Here is an 8,136-nt window from a genome sequence, read left to right on the forward strand (position 1 = left end):
ACTGAATCTGTTCAAACAATATGTCACCCAAGCATTGTTTTTCTGTCATTTTTATTTTTATGTCTCCTTTTTTAGCTAAACCAATTTTTAACCATACATTATCACTGTGAATTTGCCTTGATGCACCTTTTGGGTAATTAAATGACAGAATTCATTATTACGTAACCGACTCCCAGAGTGTTGCAGGAGGCTGGAGACCAAGGTCTCCATCCATGCATGTTTTGCTCGGAGCCACAGTCACGAAGCCATAGTCATGTGTGTCAAAGTGTATACGGCACCCATAAAAAAAACCCAGCTGACAGCACCGCAAAAGACATTAATCAGGGAGGCGGGTCAGTAAAGTGAGAGCTATAAATTACATGTAATGGAAAGAGCATCTGTAGGATTGTGTGGGCTTGTGGAGATTTCCTTCAAGGTAGAACTGACCTTCACCTTCCTTCTCATTTCTCTTTTGTCTGTCTCTTACTATCTTTGTGTCTCTTCATCTTTGTCTCTGTGCCTCATTCACACATGATGAATCACCAGTTTTTGTTGTGCATTAATCTATTTACTCATTTTCAATCAATCAGAGCCATGTGCTACATATAAAAGAGTCCTTTTTTGAACAGGTTTCCTGAACAGCTCATGAAAATCCATTAGTAAACATGTTAAGCATTGAGCAGTATTTCTAAATCCTATGAAATCCAGTGAAGAGATTTAATAAAAACTAATTTAACAAATTGTAATTCTAATAATTTGCTAATTGAAATGATGTTCCCCCATTACGTGCTGTGTGTAATTGGGGAATTAACATTTTTTAGTTGCGATACAATGTCATAGAATATCACCACCAAGTGCAGGCACAGAAATAATCAACACCTCACTAAAGCAGTGCTGACAGAAAGCTGAAAAAGACTGAAGACTGCATTAGATTACACCTATGAACCTAACTGACTCGTCAATCAGTGCACGATCCAGCTGTGTTTAGCCTCAGGTTGAAGCTTCTTTGCATGTCATTGCTCTGAAGTAACAAAAAATAAACCACATTCATCCAAATGTCAGAAATATTACTAAATGTGCACAAATCTCTAAAGATGTACACGTGTTTATCTTTCTATCCACTCTGAAATAAGTTGCTGTCAGCAGCCTCACATGTACAGGTGTGTTGCCTCATTATCACAATTGTTGCACTTTGTTTTAACTCTTCACTAAATGAACACCAATTTATCCCGACTCTGTGCACGTGTTCACTTTGCAGACTGCACCTGCTGATCTCTTGTTCCATTATCTCTTGTTTCCTGGATAGGCACATCGAAACAAACTAAAGCTCTTTTTGCACAAAAATGCACAAAATGTTTAACCTCCCATAACAACTCTTCCTCCATTTGCATTTTTTTCTGCTTTGGTGTTGAACCTTAAGTTTAACATTTTTGTTATTTTATTACCAGCAGGTGGAGAAAAGCATCTGTAATGTGTGGCGACTGACTCCACCCAGTGGCCTCCTTTTATATCTGGTCAACATAACAAGATGAAAACAAGGTTGTGGAAGACATTGACCTTGATGGCTATTGAACACATACGTGATTTGTTATACTAACGATCTCTTAACCCACCTCATGATGCTATATATCATCACAAAGTGACATTATCATGTTTTGCTGACAACTCATGCACAACTCAAAAGCTTGAAAATAACCTTAAAGTGCATTGGTCTTATTGGAAAATGTAATGTAAGGTGCAGTTTAAATTGGATCTGTACATGCTAACTTGTGTGATGTTTGAAAAAGCATTTTGTTCATTTAAATTATTAATTTGGTACTTTGGCACAGGATTGTCATCCTCCTCGCCTTCCTCTGTTTTTTTCTTTTTTTGACACAGACAAAAATAATCAGTGTGAGTAACTGTACATTTCTGGCCTTGACAGTTCTCTCTTGCCAAAAAAGCATTTCTTATTTTCTAGCATGCTGACAGATAACCGATATCAAACTGAAGCCTGTAGCTTTACAGCTCTAGTCCCTGTTAGAGAGCTGTGCAAATTACACCACTGCTGGAGAGTCATGAGATCAACAACCTGTTGTATAAGTGAGCACACAAGCTTCGGTATCTTATCTGGGAAGATGCACCCACACATGCATGTGTGCACATACTAATCTTGCCAAGTCTACAAGTGCTCTTGAATAAAAGACGGTGCCAGTTAAGGCTATGGAAAGTGGCTAGTAGCCATGGTGATAGAAGACATGAAGCAATCACTTCTTGATGTATTAGTGACTCCTGTTCCCTTTTAGGTTCTTTTGCACATGCTCAAATGTTTATGCATCGTATAGTTGATCAAAAAACATATATATGTAAGGGTTATACTAACAACTAGCCCTTTTCTCACACAGAAACTGAACTTGTTTCCTCTTGGTAATACAACTAGAAACTGAAATGGTCCACTTTGCAGAAGTGTGTGACTGGCTGAGACTGTCGATATAGCAGCTGACCTTTCATCAAAATTCAAGATTAAACATTGGTTGTTGCTTCATGGCATCCGGGAAAAATGACAAATGCCTTAAAGTCTAGTGTGTACAAGAGTAAAATAAGAACATAACAAAAAGCAACACATCTCTGATACCAAATTGTGTCGTGAGATTTGTTTTCAAAAGCAAGTCGCAGTCATTTATCAGTTATTTTAACCTCCACTTACATTGAAGCATTAGATTAATTTCATTATTATTCATTAACCTGGATTCCAAAACTTTACAAACTTTTCAACAATTCAATCTCATGCTTGTCTTTTAACCATATTGAAATCTGACTGATAAATGCAGCACTGTCTCACAAAACTCTAAAACCACTAAATATGTAGTATATATAGTACATCCATGATTAGTCAAATAGATCAAATCTGAGCTGTGCTGCTGGGAGGTTTAAATATTATTGCTATATATTATTATAGGGACAGTTTATACCTATCTAATGTATCAAAATGATACATAAATATTTTGAAGTACCAAGAGCTGCTACTTAACTTTAAGTCCTATTATAAACATTCACAAGATTGCAAGAGGTTGTCGCCAGAACAGAGAGCTGTTGTGAGGAAGGAAGAAAGTGTGAAAGTGCTGAGAGCGACAGGAAGAAACACGAAGAGGAAAGGTTGGGGGGAGTGTCAGACAGTTGCCTGGGGAAGCTCAGCATATTTGACATCAAATGCAACAGGAGAGAGAAATCTGCTTGACAGTTTCTGGTAGCTGAGATCCCGAAGTGAAGAGAGGTGTAATATGATGTCATCTAAACAACTGGAGACAGACAAACCAAGAACATTGTGTAACTCTGAAGTGGGATTCTTAATTGAATGATGACATTTTGTTTAAAATAATAATTTTGAACAAACATCTACCTCATTCCTCTCAACACTGATTTAGTACAGTGCAGTTTACCTGTAGTGCATAATATAGCCAAGAGTCATAACGAGACTACCGGTACAGGTTTGTTGCTTATACGTAAAGCTCATGCTTATTTAGACAAAACAATTTTTTATTAATCAAAGCGAAAATGATGCCAAATTAAAATAGTTATTTTACAGGGACATGACTTCATTAGTATTTATCTTAATTAAGGTTAGGGTGTTAGGAGTAAGGGGGTTAGGGTTTCTTTCTTAATACTACAATATCCAACTTAAATAGCATTGAAGTTGGAATAGATACAGTACTAGCTGCACTTTAGCTGAAATATTTAATATTGAAGTGTGAGCAAATCTTTTCATTGCATGATAACCAAATATTGAAGATTGTATAAGCCAAAACTAAAATTTATGTCTGTTTATATGACCTTTGCATTTTAGCAGAAAAAAAACATACAGTGTATTCATATAATCCAGTTTGCAGTTGAGGATGGTAGAGTTCGAATTGATGCAATACATTTGTCATTTCCAAGTAGGGTCTTATGGATTTCAATCTAAATAATGTGACTGCTGTTCTTGCAGTTGCAGCCTCAGAAAAAAACAAATGCTCACAATGCTGGATGTCTTTTTTTTGCAACATTTTGTTGCATAAGCAAAAGCTCATTACAAACTTCAATGCTTGGAAAGGTCATTCTGAAACAAAGAGCTCTCCAATGCTATCTGCTTCTCTGCAGGATAACTATTATTATGGCTGAGTCACACTCCACACATCTGGCAAGTGGAGAGGGGAAGCAATGAGAGACAGTGGGACGGTTTGCATAATAAATTGGGAGGAAGCTGAAGAGAAAAGTGTGTGAAAATAGATTTATTAGAGGTTTAAATTAGAATAAATAATAGAATTGAAGGTAGAAAACCAATTCAGTAATGAGTCAACGTAGAAAGAAATGTTACTGATAAATTTTTACTGCTGTGGCGAATACAGTAAAACTAGACTAAGTTCTATTCTTAGTTTACACTACAAATATCTTATGTAATGATGCTACCACTCAGCTGTAGACTAGTATATCTGTTCATTTGTTGCCTTCTTTAGCACGTGCGTATTGGATTTCCTGTGTCGCACGTGCATGTGTACATGAGCCTCAGTATTCCCACGGCCAGCACCAGTCACAGCTGCCAGGCCGGGGATTGGCCAAAATGTAGCCGTGCCACATGATTTTAGACCATTTGTTTCTCATCACTAACTTTTAAAAAGGCCTCCTCCATGAGGTGAATCCTTGTAATGACACGATGACAGGAATCTTCGTCGTGAATCATCACCGTGGTTGTAGCCTGGTTTGTTTTCTTTGTTGTGATCTTTTTATTCCAAAGAGGATCGTGTTCCTTTCAACATGAATGTGCCTACGTTTAGACCTCCAGTGGTGGTAGATTACAGTCCCAGTCATTCATCATGCCAACGAGGGAGATGTCACATGTCTGACTGATGAGATTTACAGACGAAAACAACAAATCCAGAGTTATCTTCATTTCCACATGCACTTTACATATAAATGAGGCCGTCTGTTAAACAGTCAAGGACAGAACCGCAGAAGGTGAGAAGATGGGTATTTAAATGAGCGTTGAAGGCCTCAGGTTCTCCTGATGCAGGTCATTCAGTGTTAGGTGAAGCATATTATCTCACACGGTTGGATGAACTAGAGGCAGGATAAATTCTCACATGGAAGAGCACATGCCACTTTTAGCTTTTGGTGTTATGAAGGCGTGATGACAATATGAATAGTGTCATACATTTTAAATATGTCAGGGACACGCCTCCGTTCTCGGGACATAAAGCTGGTCACTACAAGGTTAAAATTGTTTGCATCTTGGGAGCTCCCTGGTAGCTGAGCGATTACATCATTGGACATAACCACAAAATGCCCAGTTTGACTCCTGCTGGGGACTAAAAAATAATATTAAAAAAACATAGTGTGCTTTTTTGTGCCTTTCTATGTGCATGTGTGAGCTGCAGGAATACGTCTGCATTGTTTTCTTTTTGTCTCTAGAGTCAGTAACCAACTCTGAGGTCAATGTACCATGCTGTTAAAATAAAGATAACAGATGACAATGTTAATGGCACGTCATACATTGGATGTAATTGCTGCCATAAAAATGCAAGCTATCTAACAAAACAGTTTGTGCAACAGCAACACAGCAAAGACGGAAATGTTCACGTATTGCAAGTGCTGGCAGCTTGCTGCACGTCCACAGTTGTCCACTAGAGAGCTTCAGACATCCACAGATACAGAACAACAGAGCAACATGTTTGGGAACACACATACAGTTAATGACAAGACACACCCTACATGTAGTCATTTAAGATGTGTAAGCATTTTAGGTTTTTTCAAAACATTAATTAGGTACATACATAACTATGTCATAAAGTAATTGCACTTAATAGAAAATGTCGAATCAGAAAATGTTATGATTTTTATTTTAAGATTCCCAAGATGGACAGCGACAAATGTAAAGGTAAAAATGAAAGTTACATGTATTCACACATATACTGTACAGTGTTTTGTTATAGAATGATAGTACTTGTAGTAAGGTAATACATCATTTTGGTCTGTTAAATGCAAAAGTACCCTCACTTATCTGAATCAAAATGTGTTAAAGTGCAAAAGTGAAACCACAGTAAAATGTGTCATGAAATGGTCCCATGAAAAAACTCCAGATATTCTTTTCCTCATCACACTTTATTTAAATGAATTGTGTCTACTTTGCATCAAAATCCTGTAATTTTCTTTGAACCTGTTTACAGAAGGCTTCACACAGCGGGACCTTTGTCATACTCCACCCTGAAACACCTGTTCCATATGACTAGCTGATAAAGGGAACACAGTGTGCCGATGTTAATAAAGCACCATGACAGCAGAGATGCACTTGCAAAGTAAACCCACAGTTTAAACATGCAGGGGATGGACGAAGCAGTGGCAGTGAACTTGCACTTGGAGTTAATAAACTATATTAGCAAACACTCCTGAGCCTTCAAACATGGTCTGCCACATTTCACTGATTTATGTTTTGTTTGTATTTAGCTTTATTTAGTAATACCTGTAAGTATATCTGTATTATACAAATCTAATTTGAGCAATGTTATTTAATTTTATTAAAGGTTGAGATCAGCTCCAAATAAAGTAAGTCATATTTTGCATTATTTATTAATATCTCATACTGTAACTCCAAAACAAGGAATTGATTCAGCTAACAAGTCCATTTATTTTATTTCTCAATGCCAAACACTTGTTCAAAAGTACTACAAAACAAACAAATAACACCCCCAAATCTTAAAGACTGGTGCTGTAGTTTTATTTAGTTCTAAATGAAAAGAAAATGGACTTTAATCTACTTTAAAAGTAGGAAAATGTAATAACAAAATCCATTCATAAACGCAATTTGCATTTTTATAGATACACATCGAGGGAGAAGGTGTACATTTTACATATTGAAGGTGATAAACCTTGTTGTTTAAAAATCTGTGTCTTTATGCCTCATTAATACATGAATACAGACTATTGTCAGCTGAAGCGTCCTACTTTAGTAAAGCCTAGACCATACTTCCGTCTTTGCTTCTCTTCTTTCTCCGGAAGAACAGAACAACCTGATCAACATTTTCCTGTCCTGTTCTAGTAATGAAACAGTAAAGGAATGGATCTGCAAGGCAGTTGAGGCTTGATATAGCTATGCTGATCTTGTAGGGATAGAGGAGCCTTGCAACATTCCTACAGTCACGCACCAGTGTGCGGAGAAGCATCATAAGATGGATAGGTCCAAAGCAGAACAAAAGGCAGAGCAGAACTACTGTCAGCAACTTTGAGATGCATTTACGTTCTTGTTCCTCTGTTGCCTTGTTCGATTTAACTGCAACACAGATCCCCCAGGTGGAAAAGACCACCAGGAGAACAGGAACAATAAATCCCAGGAAGAAGCGTGCTACATTGGCACGAGCAGCATTCACTGACAGTGGGAGGAAGGTGTCAAAGCACACTGGAAACTTCCTTTTTTCGTGGTACGAATCGTTCCACGTGACAGTGGAGGCATTGAAACAAACCACCAACACCCAAATGCCGATACTGACAGCCGTTGCTGTGCCAACCTTTCTTAGGGATGTGTATTTCATTGGGTGAACCACAGCCAGGTAGCGGTCCACAGCTATGCAGCAGAGGAGAGCGTCGCTGGTGTAAAAGTTAGTAAAGAGAAAGTAGATAGAAAGCACACACACGTAACCTCCGTGGACCCAAACCCCTCGCCACAGGAAGTCCAGCCACAGAGACAGGCAAACAGTGAAGGTCAGGTCACTCAGGGCCAGGTTGAACACATACACACCAAGCTCGTTCTTTCGTCTAATGTGTTGCCACGACACATAGAGGGAGAAGACATTAGACGGGATGGCAATGATGATGACAGCCAGGTAGAAAAATAGAAAGTGCCTCCTCCTGGATGCGCTGTCACCCACGTGACATTCAGAGTGATTGGCGATCAAGGTTAGGTTATCCATTGCAGATGTGGTGTTCATATCCTTACATCTTTTAGAGAAACAGAGAAAGAAAAGATATAGGAAAGTAACAATGCATATGAATATTTACCCTTCAAATTAAGGGCTCACTCCCCCAGATTTATACAGAGAGACAGGATCAAAGAGCCTGATCAACAAACTATATCACACTGATATTAATAAATAATAGATAATAATAAATATTTGAGAGTTCATACAAGGGACAAGATAGTGTGCACACCAA

The sequence above is a fragment of the Anabas testudineus genome, chromosome 22 (genome assembly GCF_900324465.2).
Source record: "Anabas testudineus chromosome 22, fAnaTes1.2, whole genome shotgun sequence".
Taxonomy (NCBI): Eukaryota; Metazoa; Chordata; class Actinopteri; order Anabantiformes; family Anabantidae; genus Anabas; species Anabas testudineus.